The sequence below is a fragment of the Zonotrichia albicollis genome, chromosome 13, assembly GCF_047830755.1.
Source record: "Zonotrichia albicollis isolate bZonAlb1 chromosome 13, bZonAlb1.hap1, whole genome shotgun sequence".
NCBI classification, from domain to species: Eukaryota; Metazoa; Chordata; class Aves; order Passeriformes; family Passerellidae; genus Zonotrichia; species Zonotrichia albicollis.
This window is the reverse complement of record NC_133831.1, coordinates 13,278,763-13,297,951: the sequence shown is the minus strand read 5'-3', so window position 1 is coordinate 13,297,951 and position 19,189 is coordinate 13,278,763. Positions and strand designations below refer to the sequence as shown.

General features: G+C 42.1%; 1 protein-coding gene and 1 long non-coding RNA gene across 8 annotated transcripts in view; one reads left to right on the top strand and one right to left on the bottom strand.

Moving 5' to 3' along the window:
- Positions 1-19,189, top strand: part of CHST8 (carbohydrate sulfotransferase 8) — a 205,626-nt gene that overhangs the window by 12,266 nt on the left and 174,171 nt on the right. The gene's annotated exons all lie outside the window — the stretch shown is intronic.
- On the bottom strand, positions 921-17,749 carry LOC141730801 (uncharacterized). Its single transcript, XR_012582463.1, has 3 exons — positions 17,667-17,749; positions 13,487-13,582; positions 921-996 (listed from the first exon to the last, which is right to left on the bottom strand). It is a non-coding gene; the product is annotated as an uncharacterized LOC141730801 (long non-coding RNA).

Below are 19,189 nucleotides of genomic sequence, written 5' to 3'. Positions count from 1 at the left end.
AGAAAGCAGTAAGACTTAAGAAAGCAACTGGTTATAAAGGCTCCTAAGTTCAGTTTTTGTTTGCTGCAAAAGCTTTGTGGGAATTCAGTGCAGGTTCTGCAGAGGTAAGAGGCAGGACTGTCCTCAGGGTTATCCCTGTGCCATGTTAAGGGTCTCTGCCATTATGGAAACTATTATCAGCTACCTGTACCCAGACATTCAGTTTCTCCAGGAGCATAATTTCCTGTGATTTATCACCAAAGTATGACTTTGTGTCCTATGGGAAGTTCTAAATTTGGGGTTTTAAGATTAAAAAAAATCTCAGTTTTAAAACTTGTCACGAAATAGAAAATTCTTGGGAAGGAAATTCAGTTTGGTGAGAGCAGAAATGCTCCATCCAGATGATTTTGATCCAGCCTGTGATTTGGCTGTACTGATGAACCTCCCCTTGTCTCCCACAGGAGCTGCCAGTCCCAGCCCACCCTGCCCTGAGCTCTCCCCAGCACGCCCCAGGGCTCAGCCAGCACTGCCTCTCTTGCCTTGTTGCTTTCCATAGATAACAAATCTACACCTTTTTTTACACAAATATAAAATGCAAAAAGCCTCAGGAAAAGGTTGCATCCCATCATGGACAAGAAGTGAGATCTTTGTATGGTGAAAGAATTGCAGTTCCCAGAGCAACAGGGAGGTTGAGAAGAAGGGAGAAATTTGAACCTAAATTTGTAAAATGAGGCCATATTAAGATTTCTAACAATGTCAAAGATCTGAAAGATGGAAACAGCTTCTGCACTGTAGCCTGTTGGGCTCTGGGGATGTGTTTGGGATTGGATTTCTGCTCATGTGCCATTCCCTGGCACTGATGGTGTCCCTCATCTAACACAAGAACCCAGCAAGCAGCACTGCTTTCCCAGCCTCTGCCGTGTAACCGTCCCTTGGTTTGCTTACTCCTTTATTCTGTGAATCCACTGGCTCTTCTTGTCCTGGGCTTGCAATGGGTTTGCAATTAGGGTCTCAGTTCTGAAAAATTATGAGAGAAAGAATCCCTGTAATAATGCTGTATTTAAAATAACTAATCCACAGTTCTACATTGACTTATTGAAAAAAAACCCTCCAATAACTATTAATAGCAATGCACATGAGGATTGCTGATGTAAAGGACAGGACAAATTTTCTAGAATATCTCCTATCTTTGTAGTCTATAAATATTTATTTGTAGCTATACTGCCGATTTCACTGGCACCTCAGCTCACTCTGTGTCAGCAGAGCCGTGACAGCTTCTCAGGACAATACCAAGTGAAAAGTAACATCTGCAGAGCCCCTTCCTGCCAGAAGAATTGGCCTCTGAATAATTTTTATTTTCAGAGGACTAACCAAAATCAGTAAGGGGAAGAATTGCTTCAGTTGTCCAAAAGACAACTCGAGTGTTTTGTTTTTATCACTGAAACAGAAATCTTCAAAATTAAAACTTACTTCCAATACAAAAATTACTTTTTTTCCTATAAATGTCAAAACAAAACATTTGGATTTTTTTAAAAGTTCAGAATAAAGTTTCTCGTGTTTAATTAGCTGCTACCCTCATTAACAAAAAAAAAATCAAAACCCAAAAAATAGTTCATAAAACATTTAATAAATGAAAGATCCCAGCAAGCCTCAGCAAAAATGAAGTAATTGCCTTTTAGAAGATCAGTGTTTTTAATTGGTACTGAAATGCACTTTAGAAAGTGGCTGTTGCATCTTTTAGTTAATTATTAAATTCAAAATACTTGAAATATGTGTTGTAAGATTATTTTAATTTTCCCGGCAGAGACATTGACAGTTCCTGGATGATACTCCACCAACTGTCCTTTTTAATGACATTTTCTTTTTAATAATCATTGATCCACACAAATTTGTGTGGATTGTCGTTCCTAAACAGGAGCTCATCACTTACATTGCTTGTGAGAGCTCTGTCGAGGGCTGAGCATGGCACAGAGGATCTCCTGCTATGCTTGTTTGTCATATAATCACATGATAGGTGGATATGATTTGGATTCTAATATTTTGTGGCTGCTCTAAATACCACAGTGTACCAAAATACCATGTCTTTTGTGTGCTGACAGCATTCTGAAAGGGAAAGTAAAATCCTGTGGTGAATCATAAGCAAAATAAACTGATTTGGAAAGCTGTATTTCCTGTCTGTCCCCAAGAAAAAGAGCCTCTCATCTCCTCCACCTGTTTGGGCCAAAATATCACCTTTTTTTTTAGTTAATTGTTTAAAAGATTGACCATCCCAACGCAGATGTTGATGCAATAGGAACACAAAGGTGTTTGCCATCCTTCAGCACATGACAGGGATGGCTTATCCTGTCTGGGTCCTCAGCATAACCCAGGGAACAGGCTGTGCTCTGTGCTGAAGGAGCAGGAAGCAAGGCAGGGTGACAGAGGGCAGGGAGAGGCTGAGGAGCCTCTCACACAGCCCATGGTGAGACACCAATCCATTCTGCCTCTCCTGACCTCCTGTCTCTGACATGGCTCTCAGCATATCCCTCCCCAGCCCCCACACTGACTGCAAAATGCTCTAAATAAAACCAGGCAAGAAAAGAGGGAACTGGGCTGTCCAGGGGCCCTGGTGAGGCAAAGTGGTAAAAGGGTGCAAGAGGGAGGTATAAATTCAAGACCTAGAGCTGAGACTCTAATATAGGAGTAAGAAGCCAGATGAGCTGAAAAGGGAGCTGGCATCCATGCTCCAAGGGATTCATGGAGAACAGACGGCTGTCTGGCTGTTAAAATGTCCTTTCAAGGACACAAGGAGGATGGGAACATTCACAGCAATTCCCAGTGGCAGAGACAGGATGGGTCTCCCACAGGCTGGACCTTGAATCAAAGTGTGGCAAAGCCTTGCTTTTCCCTCTCACTGCTCTAGGTCTTGTCCTAGAGTCACCTTGAATGTCATGAAAGCAAACACCTTCTGGAAATGAAATTGTAACTTGTGGTATAAGAGCACACTTGAAGCCCTAAAAAACCAGGGACATTACAAAATCCTATTTTAGTGGGTCTGGTCCTAAGGAGCAGCTGTGGCTTCCAGCTGTTATACAGAGCCTTGAGGCATCATCCTCTTTATAATTTTTAAAAGAAAATACATCAACACTTTTGTGACTTCTTCCCTTTACAGGGGGAAGAGATGGGGAAGGCCTCCCTGTCCTTTCTCAGAGAATCCCCTGGATTAAGGAAAGGGGAGTCCTTTAGGACCCTCCTAGATACCACCACTACACTTACTCTTTCTCGTGATTTCCAACAATTCTCTTAGTGCCCCCTCAGGACAGTTCTGCTCACAGACACACAATGCTCTGCTTTCCCCTTCCCTCAGCATCTCCCCTGAAATGGTATCCTTGGGAAGGAGAAAGGTTTACAGTTCTTCCCCCTTTTTTGTCTTGTAAGCTGTACTCGTTCTCTGCTGCTACACAAGCAATAAACCAGGCACACAAGCAGGGATTGTCTTAGCAATATTCCATTTCTCTCTCAGACTTTAGGTCAGGTGATAACTTTGGATGAGGTACTGTCTGCAAAGACAATGAATGCAAGAAGCCATCCTTATCCCAGCAAGGGATAAACTAGATGATCCAAGTGATTTTCTCTGTCACTATCTATGTTTCTACTATGGAATAAAGTGCTGGACAAGGAGAAGGATTTATTGCTTGGGCTGCAGTGATGGATGCTTCCAAAACAGCTCAGCTCTGGTTATCTCCTCATAAGGGCAGTGTGTGTCCAGCAAAAAAAGGGATATTTTGCTGCTGTGCAGAGTCAACCTGGAGAGCACAGCATATTCTCCCTGGAGGGTGTCACAGATGGCAAAGATTCTTGGTGTAGATGGCTCAGGTCTTGAATATCAGCTGGAACTTGAGGCAAATTTTGGCTTTCTTGGTTTTCAGCCTTTCTAGGACATATTTCATTCTAGAACAAATTCTTAAGACTTGTGTTCTAAGAAAGCTCTAGGAATACCGAAGTAGGAGGAGAGTTCTGGGGAAATGCATGGATTACAGCTTTTCCCTTGAAGCCTGAACCACATTCACAGCCTGTCCATGACCAACCTCAAAACAGGAGGAAATTTGCAGTCCTGATACCAGCAGAAAACTCCTCCATGAATCAGTCTGTTTTTAAGATCCTCTTCATTATACAGTAAAGGTCTCATAGGTCAGTCTGTTGTTTTACTTTTTAAATGAGAATGCCATAGTCCAGCTCATAACAACAGTGAGGTATCAGCCCTCAGCCTAGTACATTTGTTTTTCCAGGCAACTGAAGAAAAAACCCCTTTAGTGGGTTCAACAAAGGGAACCAAAGATAATTGTTTCTAGTATTCAAACATGAAGGTGACTCGTGGATGTTTATGCTTCCCAGACTGGGAAATGTTATTCAAGGGAGCAGGATGTTTTGAGCCTACAGCATCCTATTTTATTTCTGTAAAATAAAACTCCATAGTATCACAGGGTCAATAGTTTTCTTCTGCTGTTAGCCCCTAAATTCTATTAAGGAATTCTTGAATATTCTTCCCCTGCCTCTTTTCCCTTTTTCATTTTTTTGTTTGTTTGCTTGTTGTTTGTTTGGTTGTTGTTTGTTTTGCTTACCAGATATAGAAATGCTTCTCTTAAAACATTGTAGTCAGTGAGTGTCTGTAGCTGACACTGGATAAAGTTGTCATTATGATTTAGGATTTCACTGATTGTGCTTTATTATTTTTATATTTTGCAAGAGGTTTTTAACTTTCCTTTTGTGTGTTCATGGAATTGTTTAAAGTGAAGGGGCTTTGCCATACTGAAAAGATATTGAGCAGAGCCTGTTGTTATTACCATGCAAGCCAGACAGTCTGAACAGTCCTAGCCAGATGTAAATCCACAATTATAAATCACCATGTGAAGGGGAATAGCAATCACTGCATTTTGATCTATCACCACAATACTTTTCATATAAATATACTGATCAGAATAGGAAATTTAGGTGTATTTTCTGTGTCTTTATGCAGTAAACATCTCTTTGAAGCACCATTTCTGCTAGACATCAAGAGTATCTCTGAATTAGAACAGCTCACAAAGAAGAGATGGTGCAAGCCTTATGCACAGCAGAGGGATTTAAAAAAAAACACAAAAAACTTGCTGGGTGGCAGAATTGTGTAGACCAGTAAAAATTCTACAAATTGGGGTGTACAGCATGTGCAGGTGTGTAAATGTAACGCTTAAATAGTTCCCTCTGATTCAAAGAGAAGGGCTGTCCTGGGAGCTATGGGGCAATCAGAGTTTCGTCCTTACTTTGCCATGGATTTCTGTGGTATTTTCTGCCAGTCATTTAATTTCATTGTGCCTAAGTTTCTTCATGTGTAAAATAAATCCTTCAAATACAATTGGATCAGCTTCATACAGCAAATTACATCTGATGCTGAATCATGTCTTTTATCTCTCTATCTGCCTGCTTATTTTTATTGTGAGCTCCTCAGGGCAAAGACTATCACTTGAAGTCTCATATATAATAAAAGTGTCTTTAGCACCACAGATCCCGTTCTCGGGGACTGGAAGCTTAGGGTAATAAAAATAAACAAATGTGATCAGCCACGGGAATTAAAATAAAGTATCCAAAGCAAAGAAAATCTATACTTATGACCTTCTCTCATGAATATACTGGCCCCCAGAACAGATACAGTGCTCAGCTGCATCCCTGGGCAGATGTAAAACACTTCATTGTTTGGCCAATTGGATGTGTTAAGAAAAGCTGTCTTGCCACAGCAGAGCCACGTAAGAATAAAATAAAGACTGTGGACTAGGAAATGGGGTAGTTCATGTTTCAGTGACCTTAACAAGGGTTTGGAAAGGAACATTAATATTCCTGAACCGCTATTTTCATTTGTAGGAGCAAGTTGGCTAGTCTAAACATATCTGAGCTGGAGAAAAATAGGGGGGAAAAAAGGATTTTTCTGGTGACACAGACACTGGAAAAGAGAGCTGAGAACACAAACAGGTCTGCCTGTTTTCAGGGCCAGGGCTACCAGCCAGGTTTTGTGGCATGCTCACATAGCAAAGAAAGACTTATTTAAAAAGTTCTATTTCTTAGAAGACAGAAGCTAAAATTTTATTCCTACTGAAAATGTCATCTCCTGATACAGAATAGAGATACAACCTGAATAGGAACATGACAGGGATTTGGTCTGCTGAGCAGTTGCAGAGGATGTTTACCATACTTCATCTGGTCAAAAAACTGAAGAATGGCAAAGATGGAAACATTTTCTTTGTTTAATGCCTATTTTTGCTAGATTTGAACATTATTTGCAAATAAATACAGAGGAGATAATAGGCTTATTAACATGCTTGAGGATGGTGGGAGGAGGTGAGGGGTCACTGAGGTCAGTCCCTGCAGGTTAAGCAGGAGCCCTTTGCTCAGACAAAGCTCAGTGTCTCCCATTCGAGCTGGTTGCAAGTGCAGAGCCCAAGGTTGTGTCCTAATGATAAGCTCCTGGTACACTGCTCATTATTTTTCATACATATTAAGCTCATTTTGCTCCCAGAAGAGGTCTCTGGGGTCAGCAGACACCGATGCCTGCTCCCTTCTTTGGCATTAATGTCTGCAGCGGTGGGGGCTCAGCAATTCCGCTTGCTGGGCCCACGTTTTAAAGAACATTATTTTCTTCCAGAAAAACATTTCAGTTCTTGCAATCAGTGCTTGTTTCTGTAAATTAAGGAATGAATTGTGCCAAATTGTTCTCCTCTTCTTCTCTCTTCTAGGGTTATTTGCAATGTAGCTTATGCTACTGTCAGTACATCCACTCCGTGCTTTACAGGAAAATGAAATCATTACACACAACACAAATTGCCAGACCTCTTTCATAATCACACACTCTTAATTGGCATGTAAGCACCAAGATCCCTGTAATACATGCAGTAAAATGTCTCTGACTCTTTTTTTTTCTGCCAGGTTGAAAGGTCAATGAGAGTATTTTTCTTTAATTTGACAGGCACACAAGAAATAATGCAAGACTCATTTATGGTCAGGTAATGCACAAAGAAATCTATAAATCAAGCTAAGGGGAATATTAGATCATGCTCATATCTGAACCCATCTGGCTTAGTTCACAAAAGAATCAATATGAGGCAGAGAGCTCAGTATTACTCGTGATTTATGCTCTTGCATCTAAGGGGAGAAACATTTGCAATTTTTAAGTCTCTTCATCTGAAACAAAAGGTGAAAAAGAAACTGTGGTTGGCTATTCCAACACATGCATAGGTGATGTGGTGACAGATTACAGCTGCAGGGGGAAGGGATGCTTCATTCTGCTTAATGACTCAGCACATTGTTTTAGTGTTTTTATCTTCACATCCCTCCCCCCCCAAAATTATCAGTACAGAGGTATTAAGAAATAAAATTGGCTAGATTTCCACAAGTTTGATACTTGTAAATGAATTGCCATTGATAGTTCACGGGCTCAGTACTGTTGGAAAATACAGCATATTGTAACATAGAGTTTTCTTCACTGCCTTCTTTCAAATATTACTTTCACTAATAAACCCCTAAACACCTAAAAACGTGGTATGGCTAAATATTAATCCTGCCCCATACCATCGTATACACATAAGCTTTTGATCCTTTTGTGAACACCCAGGGTTTACATGAAAGATTTCTACTTCTCTCCTACATCTCTCAACTAAATAAAATCTCCAGTTGGCCTCGAGTTGAGCCTCCCCAAGAGGCAGGAGGAGGAGGAGGAGTGTCAGACAGCACTGCTGAATGCTGCACCAGGGCAGGGGTGGGAGGCACAGGCAGAGCACAGATCTCACAAAGCAATTAGGGTATGAAAAACACACTGCAGTGATGGGTGCCATAAAAGTGTCAGGGGAACTGGGGCAAGTAAAACATCCATTTCAGCTTCAGTGATTTGTTTTACATACAGTGCTAATATCCTTCATACAAATACCAAATGCAGTTTAATTTCAATCTTGGAAGCCATTTAGGCTAAAGTGAGAGCCTGACATATTTTTCTCCCAGCTAATGTGTACAAGAAGAATCAATAAGTTTCCCAGTATAATTTGATGAATTATTACATCAGACATTATTGATCCAGTCAAAGAAGAAGGAGGTCAAAATAATGAAAATCAGTTGGTTGTCATTAGAAATGCTTGGGATATTCATTTGGAAAAGGTTGATAACTAAAATGGTCTATGGGCTTTACACTTATTGATTTAATAAATAGAATAAGCCTTGCTGATCCAAAACAAGGTTACTTGTATAGGTGTTTCAGGGGTTGTGTTGCTGAAAGCCAGTCTATATGTCTTCTGTATGTGTTTAAATTATATTTTAGTTCAGCACACTGAAAGCATTCATTTTAAACATCTGTTCCTTTCAGCCACAATTTTCTACTGCACTTTGCTGCCGAGAGCCCTTAGACTTCATTCTGGTGGTAGGCTTAGTACTCTTTCAAGTATTCAGTTCAAAGTTTTTAATATGTTTGGGTGATTATTAGTAACAAATACATTCATGAATTTGCACACACTTTATAAACACTGGGAAGTATTCAAGAGCCTCCCACACAAGAGGCAATTGTGTTGGGGTTGTGTTATTGACTCCTACTTGGGTAAGTCCTTCTAACAGAGAATTATAGAGTGTTGCATATTTCAGTCCAAAAGACTAAAAAATGTTTCAAGAACATGACTGGCAGTTAGCAGAGCTCACCCTCTGTGGAAACCCAAGGCACTGGGAATATTTCTGTGTCTGCTCTGGGGTGCCCTGACCCCCAGGGCAGCACTGACTTTGACCCTCACTCTGGAGAAAGTTTCCCAGACTTCAAGACAGACTGGAATCCACAAAAGTGTGAAATAGATTATAGAGAGCAGTGTAGGTGTATCACTTGGTGAGAAATTTAGGGTTTGGGATTTTTGGATGGAAGGGTTTGTGGATGGAAGCAAGATGGAGGGCACAGGGTACTGTCCTGGGTTTCTTCTTCATGCTTCTTCTTCCTCCTTTTCATGGTTTGGGTGGCATTTTGTAATTGGGCAGAAAAGTCCCCACTGGGGGCTCTGTGGGATCAGTTATTGGGTTAAAAGGGAAAATAATCCAGGTGTCAGTTCTTAATTGGAGAGTTTAGTCTTAAAAGACCTTGGAACAAGAGATTGTTGGCCGTGTTGTGCCTTCTGATGAAAAGGTGCTGAAGTCACCATAGTGAAACTGTTTTACTGATAAATAATGAACACCTGAGTCTGAACATGAACTACTGTCTCAAGTGCCTTCAATCCAGACCCAACAACTGGTACTGCCACAATCCTCCATGGCAGGAAGGGGCAGCCCTGGAGGCACTGGCGGCCCATGGCTGGGCACTGCAGAGCCCTCAGCACCGCACTGGCAGGGAGCTGAGCCTGCCCTCTCTCTCCACACACCAGAGAGAGAGAAAGGAGCTGGATTGGGATTGATCTGGGGCGACACAGTCAGGATACAATATCCACAGCTTTCCCTCATCTTGTCTTCCTACCATTGGAGTCTTTTCTACTTAGGGCATCCCCTAGTCTTGGTTAGTTCCCTCACTAGCTTTACTGTCTGGGCACTGTCTTCTTTCCTTACTTGGAATTATTCCAAACTCCCTACCTGGGGTTCACTTTCCCTTTTTGCAATCTCAGCCTTCCACTTCCATTTTGCTCCATTTTGCTTTTGCTCTTACCAGGGTGTGCAGCTGCCCGTGCAGCTGACACTGCGGCCTCATGCCCTGGCTGCTCCCCGGGCCCAGCGTGAGGGAGCACCCTCAGCAGCCCTGGGTGCTCCATGTTCCCAGCGCTCCCTCACGCCCTCAGCAACCCTGGGTGCTCCATGTTCCCAGCGCTCCCTCATGCCCTCCGCAGTCCTGGGTGCTCCATGAGCCCAGCGCTCCCTCACGCCCTCCGCAGTCCTGGGTGCTCCATGAGCCCGGCGCTCCCTCATGCCCTCAGCAGCCCTGGGTGCTCCATGTTCCCAGCGCTCCCTCACGCCCTCTGCAGCCCTGGTGCTCCATGTTCCCAGCGCTCCCTCATGCCCTCCACAGCCCTGGTGCTCCATGAGCCTGGTGCTCCCTCACACCCTCCACAGCCCTTGGCTCTCCCCGGGCCTGGCCCCAGGGCTCGGCAGCAGGCCCACCATGGCTGGGAACGGGCTGCAGCTAACACAAGAGATCGGCTCACCCCACTCCTTGCAAGGGCTCTGAATGCTCTAGGTAACAGCAATACCCACCAGCTGCTAGGAGGGAAGCAATGGACCTGAATGCGTTTCACCTGCTCTCTCTCTCAGGCGGCATTTTGTTGGTGCCATCGGAGCAGACCAGAGCATTGCCTCTGGGAAGGGCAATTTAACTGAGCACACAATACAAGTATTATTGCTATAGCCCTGAATTGCAGAAGAGAGTCAGAGCTCTGCTGCATCTCTGGGAGTTTGGGGATGATCACATCCCATCTGCTTCAAATGTCCTTCTAGCACAGGAAATGTGTATGTGCAGATAAGGCTCATTGAAAGTTAAAAGTTTTTACTCTGTCTTCTTTCCTCACTTGGAATTACTCCAAAATTTCTCTTGAGCATGAGAAACGAAATATGCTTTTCTTAAGGTCTTTAGGAATTCCTTGCTCTGGTTCTGGTGTAATAAATACCAGCTGACATTTGAGTTGACAGTAGTTAAAAAGCCTTAAAAAGCCTGGGCCACACAGGACAGCAGTACAGTGTGAAAAATTAAAACATCCGTGGGTGCTGCAAGTAGAAGGAGATCCTGAAAAAGAATCCTATATTTCATCCCAATCATTCTTCAGCATGACCAGTGCCTAAAGATATGTGAGTTTTCCCTTGCCAGCAGCACATCTAGCAGGCACAGAGCTGCCTAGGAGTTAAATAACCAGGGTGACAAAAGTCATCTCCCAGACAGGTAGAAAATGATTCGAGCTCTATGGCACATGACTGGATTGATCATACCTGCTCTGCACTAATTTGAAGATACAATAGCAGGGCACAGAAAATTGTACTGGCTAACTCAGTGTAACGGTATCACAGCCTCTCTACTGAGCTATAGTTATGAATCTCCTTTAGACAGCACAATGCAACTTTTCCTTCTGGACAAGATCCATTCTCTTTTGTCACCTGCTCTATAAGAAGACACCTGGACCATCATTAACCCAGGCCAATAGGTTCTTTTGCCTGCCCAAATTGGTTCATCCTAGAACTCACCAGAATGAGCAGCATTAGAATGAGAAGGGCTGGCTGGGGTGAAATAGTAGAGAAACACTAACTTACAGTTCCTGTACATGCTGCAAGATGAAGCAGTGTGTTCTGAGTTACAGCAATGGACATGGAAAAACTTTCTGGTCCCTTCTAAACAGCCCAAATTTCACTGAGCTGAGGTCAGGATGTAAAGTATAATACAGAGAGTGCTTAAAGAGCCACTGCTAAACATTTTCTTTGCTTTCCAGGCAGGGATTTCAGCTCTGGACAGTTACATGCAGTAATGGTTTAGGATTAGATTAAGAAGTACTTCATGCTTAGGATTACACCCAAATTCAGGGAAGCTCAGATCCCTGAGGAGCAGTCATAGCCTACAGCAGAAAGGCAGCTGTCCTGGGCATGGTGAGGTGCTGAGCACTGGGCTCCTAACAAGGCACCAGAGAGTCATTGGGTGTCCCTCTCCTGAAAAGAGAGATGATTTCCCCAGTGAGGAGCTGGTATTTGTACTGCAGTTGGGTCACAATGTTTGTATCTCTGTTAAAATGGCACATTACTCCCAACACCGGTATCTTTCTGGCCACAGAGGCTAAAGTAGTATTTCTTGTTCATACTTTATGTGGTTTTTTTCCTACAAAGCTTCACTTCTTTATTGTTTCTTATTTAGAAGCTCTGAGTTATGTAAATAAAATGTGTGACTTTTGCCTTTCCAGGGGCTGGAGCTAAGTTAATGCAGAGCAGTGCCAAGGAGCAAAGGGGTTAGAGCATGTTTTAAATTGCCATTTTCTTGCTTGTAATTTATTCTTCCTATCCCTAGCATTCCTCTGCAGAGATATTTATAAAAATAGGTGTTCCATGCACTGTATATCACAGGTTTATTTAGGATTGTTGTTGAAGATTTACACTGCTCAAAAGAGCAGTCAGAGCAGATAATTCCATTTGCAAGCTTCAACAAAGTGTTCTGGGGAAAGTGCTGTTATCACCGTGAAGAATTTTAATGATGGCAGGGTTTACAGACAACTTCTTTGGCAAACAAGGCTGCAGCAAGATAACTCAGCAAGTTCCTTTGCCAGAGGTGGCTTTGTATTTTTGCTGCTGCCTGTTAAACGCACCTTACCTCCACCTCCAGAAGTTTCAGCACCGTGTCTACCCTGCCATGCCAACCTTCCTAAACATAAAATACCTCTCAGGGTCTGACATAAAAGGGTTGCTGGGCACCTCACAGACCAGCCACTGCTTCTTCTGTTATAAAATTTCTTGTTAAATAAATGTCTTTTGGCTTTGCCGTTACAATAAAGACCATGATAATTTTACTAATAACCTGATATGATTCAATGTGCTCTCTGGAGAAGCTGGGTTAAAATACTTCTTATTTTCTGGGAGATTCCTCATTAATTCACATCTTGCTGACCACAAGTTTCAGTAATGCACAAAATTAATAAATACTACCAACTAATAATTAATAATTATTACCCATTAATAATCCATTACCAACTGTTGGAGGGAGTGAGGAAGAGAGGAGTTTACAAGTTGGTAAGACCTTTCACCTCACAGTCCTCACTGACCAGAGACCCTTCCTACACAATTTACACCTGCAGTAACATTCCAGAGGGATGTCCATGATATTATTATGTGCCATATATTGCAGATAAATGTGTAATGATAACACAGTGCTAGATATTCCAGTTACCCTGCTTAGATTCCCATCCCTACAGACAGACTGCTTTTCTGTGTCACAGCCTTGGTAACCCCTGAGGAGCCTCTGCCTTGGCCCCCTCAGGGGGCTGTAGGCTGTGCCACTGCTGAAAGGGGAAAGGGACTCAGTGTCTGTAGCCTTCCCTTCACAATTCTTCACTGGTTCCTGGAAAAGGGAATTTTTGCTGCTCCTTGTCATATTGTTCCTTTTCAGCAAAACCATCAGATTTTGGTGTTGTCAGTCTGGCATCCCCTCATTAGCACTGGGAAAGCTCATCAGTGTGATTCTGTGTATATTGCACTGGAAACCTTGCAAGATGCCACAGAACTCCCCTGTGATTTGTTTCCTTTCTCTCATTGCTTTTATGTTGTCGGCTAGAACAAAAGGAGTTTCAGTTAATTATCTGTGTATTTGCTGAAACCACTAACCTACATCCCAACTAGAACAAAACAGTTGCTTGACTGAAGTTCTTGGCAGATTTAAACACCTTCTGGTCGTAAGTTTAAAAAAAAATCTATTCCCATTTTCCAATTTGCATATTCAAATTTTCTTATACAAAAATAAACGTCGTAATTTTTTTTACTATTCTCCTGTGCCTAAGGAAAAGGAGGATGATTCAGTATGTGAAAAACTAACCTGAAGTGTGGAAGGTCCAAACCCATCTTCATTTTGTCCACAAATTTCCCATTTTGTAGGCAAGTTCTTCAATTTCTCTCTGTCCCAGCTTTACCTCTGTAAAAGGCAGCAACAGCATTGTTTCCACAACTACAGATTGTGAAAAATCTCAGCTATTACAGTGACAGGAACGGTGCTGGTGATGAAACAGATAAACTGTACTGTAAGAACACAACATGGAGGCATTTAATCTGGTTTAGTGCTTTGAAAATACATGTATCTCCATGAATATGACTTTCTTTCAGTGCCATTCTGTTTTGATGCACTGTTCCTTCGTTGAATCTATTTCCTCAGTTCACTTCACTACCCAAAATACAGTGAGAAGACAGCTCAAAGACACTATGCCAATGTCACGCAGCACGCAGGATGAGATGGCTCCAAGTATTAACTTCTTGAGTTGAACCACCACCAAACAGCAAATCATAGCTCTAGAGTTTCAGGAGTCATTTCTTCTGCACAGTAGCACATGACATAACTGGAACTCAATTAATGTTTCCACTGAATTTTCATAGATCTGTGCCCTTGCATGCAACATCAGACAGATCACATGCAAAGTCACAGCCACCTCACTGATGGATACAAACTGAATGTCACCATCTATGCACCCATCATGTTCTCCTCACCCTTGATGGTAATTACATGTGATTTTTTTCTCCTCTTGGGGAAAAATTAAACAGCTGCAAGATGTGGAGGTCTTATCACGTGTGTGGAGTGAGAGGGTTCAGATGTCTCTCTTCTGGCAGATAATTGCTTCGTTTAATGAGGAAGTTTTGTAGTGTTTTTAACCATTGCTTCTGTGCCTTGTTTAATTATTTGCATATGGCATCATCAAGTTAAAAAGAGTGTACACATTCAGAACTTCTTCTCAGTCTTGTGTTAGACATTAATGAAAAGAAGCTGAGGGTAGGTTTCTCACTAATGATGATGGAAAATTAGTTTCAAAACCCCAGAGTTGTCTTGCAAGATACACCAATGATATATAAAGGTCCAAGGAGAGAAATTCAACACAAAATATTGCCTAAGCTCTTTTGGACTGTTTCTCCTAGAAATCCTTTTCCCATTTAATTTGTAGTTAGGAGGAGGATGGCAAAGAGTAAACCCAGAAGGTTCTCAGAGATTGCAAGCCTGCAATACTCCAGCAAGCGAGTAAGGCTGATAAACAGCACAGGCGAGACAGCGAATGCCAGCGTGGCATATCCAGTAAAGGTTACACGCCTGGAGACCTGAAGCAGCACACAGATTCATGGCTTGTTTTAAGTCTTGAGCTAGTGAAAAGTTGAGTGTCTGGAGAGGAGCAATGCTTTATGCATTAGTCATAACATTTGGAAGGGCAGCAAATCCACAGGCACAGGAGGCACAAAGGCACAAGAAAACAGTTGCTAGTCCTTCTCATGGTGCAAGGTGCAGCCTCCAGTTATTCCCAGGCACCTCAGCCTAACAACAAGCACCCAGTTCAGAGAGGACCATGCTCTAGCTGCACTCTGTGCTACCCTCTGCCTCAGTATCTCATCTGTAAGCTTGTGTATTCTCTGATAAGGTTGTTGGAGTTCAGCAGTTATTTTAAGTGTGAGGGGAAGAGACAGTGTTGATCATGAGGAGTGACTGGTTCAGTCAGTAGTGACCACTCATGCAAGCGTGTAATACAAGCCCCACTTAGCAGTAAGGGAGCTGTTTGCCCAACTTCATGTTTTCCTGCAGCTAAATTGGGAAGAGCTTCAGGAGGGAGGATCAGGTGATGCTGCTGGCATGGCTCAACCATTTCAACACATCAGATAGGTCTTCAGTTTGGGGGGTTGTTTATTTTCCTGAGCAATAGACTCCTAATTTTTTGTTGAGGGCAAATAATTCTATGGCAATAAGGCTGCTTTTTTTCGATAATGTTCGGAACAGTTTAGAAATAGCCCATATACACACCCAGAAGAATGAGAGAATTCAGTCTGAGAATTCCTCCACCACACAGCTGCTGCTCACTACCTACGCTTGCTGTTTGCATTGTCTCCTATGTCCCCTGGGTTATCCCTTTAATGGCTTTGACATTAAACACCTGAATAGTTGCTCAATATACAGAATAGAAAAAAAAGATGAGGCAAGGTGGATAAAAGACAAATGGAGGTGACAAAGAAGGTAGCACTAATGGTTCAAACCAAAATAGCTCTTTTTATGTTTGAGCAGGTCCTTAAGACACAAATGCATCACAACCATTAGCCATAAGATGCACAGTTAGTCTCAGTGCTCTCAATTCACTTTGTTTTACTGATCTCCAATATTTTACACACAATTATGATTCTGTAGTTACAGTTTAGTTATGTGAGAAAGAGGCTCTAAAGTGTTCTTGCCACACAGTGTGTGCTGGAATTGTGTTTAAACCAGAACTAAGGGTTTGAAGAGGTGTCAGGTCCTGCTTGTTTTGCAGTCAACATTTAGCTATAATAAAGTCATGATGCCACTTTGAAGGTTGAAAAATTCACCTGTAGGAACAATCAATAAAATTTGAATCAATAAACAATTTGGAAGAAAAAGTAAGGGACTGTAAGCTGGGAAAAGTCAGAATAAAATCTAAAATAGTGCACTTAACATCCCTGTTCCACGTGAGTATTTTGGGGATCTGACAGTGGTGCAGCCACTCTCAGGCACACACAGCAAGGCAGCATTTGGGCAAAGCTGTCGTTTTCCCTGTGGTGCATGTACATAAACTCTAGTCACTGTTAGCCCTGAAGAGGGCTGCAGAGCTGCAACATTGCTATCTGGAACCACAGGAGTTCCTCTGCTGCCTTCTGCACTTTGTTAAATTAAACTTTTCCAGCAAGATGTGACACCCAGAGCAGCACAGTGAAGTTTTTGTTCTAATCACTGTTAGTGCTAGTGATCAGCCCACACACTGCTAATTGCAAGTGGGGTAGAAATAATGTGCAGCCTGACTTGACTTTAGAAAAAGTGTATTTTCCTCAAATCCTACACTGTTATTCCTCTAGTGGAGTCACGCAACCATGAAGTGTCATGATGAGGCAGCAGAACAGAAAAGGTAAAGATTTCAGGATTTCAGGCTCTGGATGTTTTCCTCTTGCCAGGATGAGTAAAGGCATCAGTCTGAAAAGTGACTAAGGAGACAGAAGTTGCTGCTTTTAGTGAACTTGAGCCAAACCAGGCCAGTGAGAGGATTCCATGGGGAATGCACCCAGAAAAGCTGAGCTGTGTTGCTGTCAGCAGCCCCTCTCTCTGTGTGAGCAGAGCCCACATGCTCACTCCTCTTTAACCCCAACCACGCTGTCAGGCAGAGCAGAATTGGCTGTCAGCCGTTCTTGCTGAGATTAAAAAGCACAAAATCTGGTGTGTATCCTAACTTAGTCTAGCTAAAAGGTGTGGAGTGGCTGGGCAGGACCTGGATCAAACTAAGGGAAATTTAAGGAAGAATACTCCTCCTTCTTAAAAACCAGACTTCTCTCTGCAGAGAGATTTTGTGTGCAGTTAGTGTGACCACATGATACAGCTCCAAGTTTTTTTTTCCTAGAGTCTTGAGCCCTTTAGAGGGTCTTGTATCAATACATTTGGGTGTCCTTAAGAGTGTTTTGTATCAATATATTTACCATGCAACATGTATGTATTATGAAATTATAGTCATATTCACAATATTAGTTTTGGCAATATAGGACACATTATTTATCTTTGTGGAGGAAAGCATCCCTTACATCACAAAATTATGACCTAAAAATACATTTTGAAAAAGGTATCATTTTATTAAAAAGCCATTTTGGCCAAGAAAATTGACTTGCTCTAAACAAAACCACAAAACTATATAAAATAACAGAGAGGTGACTACACTTTTGTGGGCATCTGAGCATAAAATAGTGAAACAAGATTACCTCTCAAATGAAGGAACTCAAGGGCACTTTCTGTCACCTGCCTTCTGCTCTACCTATAGAACAGAGAAATAACACTGGAGAGCACCTGAGTCAGGTAAAGAAAAATCAGTGGCATTTCATTTTTACTGATTTCGAGTGTTCAAAATTCTTGAATGACACTCTCCAAAATAATGAGGTTTAAAAATAGTAAATGTCATAAATGCTTTCTGGTTTTTATTCCATAATCAAAGTAATTGCAACACTATTTAAGGTTAAGTGCCTTATTATTAATCTTTCATTACCTGTGATTGAATTAAGGGCCAGCAGCATTCAAACCAGTTGTGCAGGCACTTGCTAGCTGTTACTACCTCTTTTTTAATATAAGTAGCACAACTCTGTTGTCTCCAGGGACTCTAGCAAAACATTAGCTTTTGTAACATGACTGGAAAGGTACCAAGTTTGGGTTATTTTCAGTCTGTGGGAGTAAGTTCCAGAAAAAGAGCTGGTTGGGGAATTCTCCAGCAGAAGGTTTTTCAGCAAGAAAATGCCCTTTTTGCACAACCAATGTTTTCTATGTGGAAAAAGAAAATTTTTAAAAATACATTTTTCCCTAGGAGAATCAAAACAAAGGCTGGCCCAGCTGCTGCCTGCTACACACTCCCCAGTTCCACTTTGAGCAAAAAGTGAGTTTAACAGCTGCTTTCCAGGCAGGCTGCTGGAGGTGAACAGTCCCAGCTCTCTGTCCTCCTGGCATGTGCCAGCTGCACAGGGAGAGGAGCAGGACAAACTGGGGAGGTTTAGAGCTCTCCACATTCCTGGTGAACCTCTGCCAGTTCCCAGGTTTGCTGCACAGCTCTCCAGGTTATAGCAGCCACCCACAATGAAAACGCTACTGCAGGGCCCAAGAAATTAAATTTTTCTGAAAATCCATTTCTACAAAAATGTCACTTTGACATTTTGTCCTAGTTCAATACACCTGCTTTCCCTGGGGAGCAGAGTTTCTGGTTTTGAGAGGATTCTGCCCAAGCATGGCAGGCTCTCAGAGACCCCCCCTGCCACCACGGCTGTGGGTGTGACAAGGACACGGTGCCTGGGTGACCCTGCTGGCCACAGCCATGGCCATGGGGAAGGCTGACCCAGAGCTGAGGCCTCTGCAGAGGTGCTGGGCTAGCTGAGTAAGCAATTAACAAACCAGCCTTGAAATTAGAGCTGAGATCAGAAGAAAAGCTCACATCCCTCTATCACAGGAGCTATGAAATGTTTATTCCAACCACAGCACAGAAACATGGGTTTAATGGCACTTAAATATATTGGTGTTTTACAGCATCCTAGGACATGAATATATTCATCTCTTTGCTTAGTCGCAGGAAATTGCAGTGATGGATTGACATCATTTTGTAATTGCATGCGATGCACAACCAAAACAGAGCTCAGGCAGTGAGCTGCATTCTAACCAAACGCTCAGGATTTGTTAATAATGAAAGTTCAGCTAGCTTGATATAAGAACTGCATATATAGGATGAAATATTAACTTATTATGCTTCAGTTGAGGTTTTTAAGGTAGTCTGATTCTCCTTGAATGCATGTGTTTATCATTATCAGCCTGAACACAACTAGCACTCTTCAAGGTTTCTCGCTGAAAAGAAATTGAGCGTGCAAATACTCTTTCATCATAATCACACTGACTGTGCAGGGTAATTCATAAAAGAGCCAAAAATATATTGAAATTCAATATTATTTTAGTCCAAATCAATATTAATAATTGTTTGTATTTTAAAGTGAAATTTACAGTTGAAAAATGTACAGAGATCAGCCCATAGTTGCT